Genomic DNA, 4,366 nt, shown 5'->3' with positions numbered 1-4,366 from the left:
TTTCAACCTCTTAGTTTCTTATAGGGTAAAACAATAGGCCAATATGCCTAAGTAAATCCTTAGGATTGTCCATAAAACCTAACTAACCTAATCTACTTTGTCTTAAAATAAGAATATATGAGATACATTAACATCTCTTCACGAACAAATGTGATTTTTTTATTAGGACTCGAATACACTCCAGGTTAGATCAAGCAACCTTATTTCGGCTTCTGTTGAATGGTATGTTACTATATAATAACCAACAGTTTAAAAGAACTTAAGAACTTCACTGCACCAATGGTCATTATGTTTAACTGTCGTCAATATTTCGCACCTTGTGACCAATCTGCTTTTATTATTTTCTGCTGAGTTTGGTAGCAGTAGCAACCTAGTATATTTCTACAGTAAGTCAAAGGACTGTGTGTTATGATACAAAATCAGAGAAATATTAATGTTGTCAAAACTGGTTTAAAGGGATTCTAAGCGTGATACATTCCTTTTCCAGTGTACTACATGATACCTTTTCTACTACAATAATATGTATTACATGAAAAGCTATAATATCATCTGATCTCATACTACTCACATTATCAAAGGTTTGAAAGATTAATGATGTTTACAAATATTTTTAAAGGAAATCTGACTAAAAGTTATTATCTTAACAAAGATCGTTGATGGTGAAACATAAACTTTGTTAGCATATAACTAATATATCACTAATATGTCTGATGTAATCTATGAAACCTTATCGTTAGGCAGACTTTTGTTGTCAAGCGATATTCTGTAGATTATCTATCGATTGCTTGCTTGTCAATACATTGTCGTGCAACTTTAACAGTTGTACAGATTTATCAGCATGATAGTTGCTTACTTATACAGCAATATGTCGTTTATAAAAGCATTGGGTTCCTTCTTCTAGAGATGGAATTGGCATTTTCAGGAAAGAAAAGCAATTTAGAAAAAGTATTTACTCACTATTCTCAGCATTTTAATAAAAGATTTCAAATCAAAAAATGTTGCATACTTTTAGACGGAACCTTTTCAGCAATTGTTTTTCAGTATCAATATTTACAATATTTACGTACGTATAAAAGCTAAGTAAATATACAAAAAAAAATTTATCAATATCTTATCAAAAATGAAATTTAAAATAGAAAGTGTTTAATGCCATGAAAATCGTTTTTGATTTTTATAAGTGCTTTAAATACAAAAAAGTCAGAAATCTATTTTAATTAACTCAACAAATTAAAAATAAAAAACAGGGAGCTTTATGAACCAGACCAGATACTAGCGAAAGTATGGAAAATGTCAAAGGTCTAGATGATGAAAGCCACCATATACATAATATAGTGAAAATGAACATAATACAGAACATGTATACATATAGTTGCTTTATCCTTATATACAAAAACAAAAAAGACACAAATGCACGAAAGCTTTCAGACTGCACTGTTTGCATAATACACCTAAAAGATATAGAAAACGATACTGAATACTCAATTATGCAGTTTTATTGAGATAATACTTAAACAGTGTAGAGTTGTAATGAATTAAACAACAACAGTTGCGTTTGAAAACCGTTTGGCAAAGTTTAGGTTTGTCTCAAAGTAAGAGATATACTGGAGCAAAGCATTACGTTAACCTAAAACATGTATGACACAAATATAAAAGCTCTTTAATACCATATCCTTTTAATACTATCCTTTTGACTTTAAAATGAAAAGGATGGGGGCTAATCATGCTTACTTAGTATGTTTTTTAACTAACTTTAAAATTTTTTCGGTTCCATTGACATAAGTACTTATTCCATGGGAAAAAGCTTTTATATGTCAGAAAGTTTTGTAAAAGTTTTAGGAGAGCTTTTCTTTGTTTACGAGAAAACAATTGTAGCAGATAATAATTTTGCATTATTAGCAGAAATTAGTTAATTCAGCATAAAAAACGCGGAAAATCCAAATAATTTAATATATAATACTTGTGAAATTGTTCACAACATGAATAAAGCATCACAAAACATTAATAATTATTAAAAAATAACAAATAATACTAACATACTTTCCTTTATATATCTATTCCATATTTAATTTATGAAAACAAAAAACTTTTATATATACTAGTACATACTTCTAGTACATACTTCTAGTACATACTAGTACATACAGCTAAACATGTTTATTTACATTTTGCAAATAAAACACATAACGAATATTTTAAATTTTGGTAATTTCCCTTATGGGAAATTTATTTTTAAGTGTTGCATTCGACATTTTTGATCTAATTTCCTTTAATTTATGTTCAACTACATTAAAAAGCACGGAAGCTCTTTCTATAGGTAATGTAATTTACTTTTTAAGTCACACTTACTAACTAAGCAGTGGAAACGTGGTATTAGCGACCTTAATGATCAAAACGGCCTAAATTAGATGAATGAAAACATGGTATAAGGTCACACAAGTTATTTCAGTAAACAAAGGTAGAAAAAATATCCAAACATAGATCAGAACAAAACACATTTGAATAATTTCTGTATTTAGAAAATTTTGTTGATTGAACACCAATTTGTACTTTAAACTTTAAAACGGAAATTAAATAACGAATCACTAAATATAAAAAAACACTGAATATATATTTCTACCAAGCATTGAAACTGCTATGAAATCACGGGTTAGTTCCGTAATGGACAATTATCCAATAACAGCAATTCTGAAATTCCAAAACCTCAATTCAATTTCAAGTGAGTTAAACGATATAGACATAACTGACAGAATAAACACAGCTTAGTTTAAATTGCATAAATTATTTGATATCCTACACGACAGAAAAATATTTACGCTGTATATCATACAAGACCAGTTCTGGATACAATGAGACATATTTAATAAGGAACTGTCATAGATTTTCAACTGATCACTTATATGCTGCAAGAAAAACAATCACTACATGGTGATGTGATCACATAATAAGATAAAAAGAGTACTCTATAATGAGAAGAGCCAGAAGCATTAAGGAACTTAATGGTTAGTAACGACAGAGATCCCTATACTAAAGATGCAAAATAACACTTAAAATATATAATTTATTAAATGTTAATTTATACTGTATATGACGTGTCTTATGTTGAAAACAAACTATTTATAAGTTAAAAGAATTCAAACAATAATGAAACAACAACAAAAATTTAAATTAATAAAATTCAATAAATTAATTAAAATTTTTATTGTTGTTTCTTCATTACTGTTCGAATCCTTCTAATATATAATTTATTGTCGAGTACCTAATATACATTATAGTATTGAACTTATTTTTAAGCATCTAATATTGTTGTGTATTTTGCTGATACTATGTAGATCTGTTTAAAATATTGACCCATTTGATTCATGATTTGATCTTTAAATATATTATTAATACCTAAACGTCTCTTAGCCATAATATTGTTCTGTCATACAAATTATTTGAAAATGCTTATGGAACCGTTTGTGGAACAGTATGTCTGTAAGCTACTAATAACAAAGGACAAAGAATCATATCACATCAATTCCAGTTATTAAAGATAAAAACTTTATCGATTTATTAAATTGGTATCATAACTGTTCTGGTTGATCGTAACTTCTTTACTTACACCTTTGGAAAGCAAAACTGTACAGATGGCAATAAGGTTTTGTGAAATTTAAATGTTTTGAAATTTGCACAGATGGCTCTAAACTTAAAAAAAAAAAGATAGACTGAGCTCTATTCCTCAAGGAACTCAACATAAACTAGCCTTTTGACTTTAAAATGAAATGGATGGGGGCTTATCATCCTACAAACTTAACCTAAAGCTATCATTCCAAATGGTAGATTTTTAATACTGATTTTCAGTTGCAGTTGAAAGGAAAATTGTAATGAAATGTTTGACAGTAATATTCACATTTTTTATAACAGAGAAGCGGTTCTTATACCACTACTTAGTGTTTCGACAGTACCTGATCTTATCTAGAAACTTTATGAAACGAAATTTTTAAACGAAATGTCAGTGTATATTTCAGTTAATTTGATAATAAAAACTGTTTTGTGAGAATATTCTCTGTACTACTATAGTATTTGATTATCCAGCTAAAATTACAAAAGAACAGAAAAGCTGATTAATCCTCCTCGCTTTTAATTATACAATACAATCGGTATATTGACAATCCATTCTCTAATGATCAAGCATCAGGGAGTCAGGGGGAAACTCCGTTCAACAACAACAATAGTTACTTTAAGTCAAAGAAGTAAGAACAAAATGTCACTCATCTATATATATCTACTGTAGAGTGTATCCTTCTTAAATATCAGTACAATACCATCATTATTAACATTGGAAATTATTCCATTTTATAAAAAGTATACAGTGCTTTTCTAACTA

This window comes from Teleopsis dalmanni, chromosome 1 (genome assembly GCF_002237135.1).
Source record: "Teleopsis dalmanni isolate 2A chromosome 1, ASM223713v2, whole genome shotgun sequence".
NCBI lineage: Eukaryota > Metazoa > Arthropoda > Insecta > Diptera > Diopsidae > Teleopsis > Teleopsis dalmanni.
The sequence above is the reverse complement of the archived record's forward strand: the minus strand, read 5'-3'. Positions refer to the sequence as shown.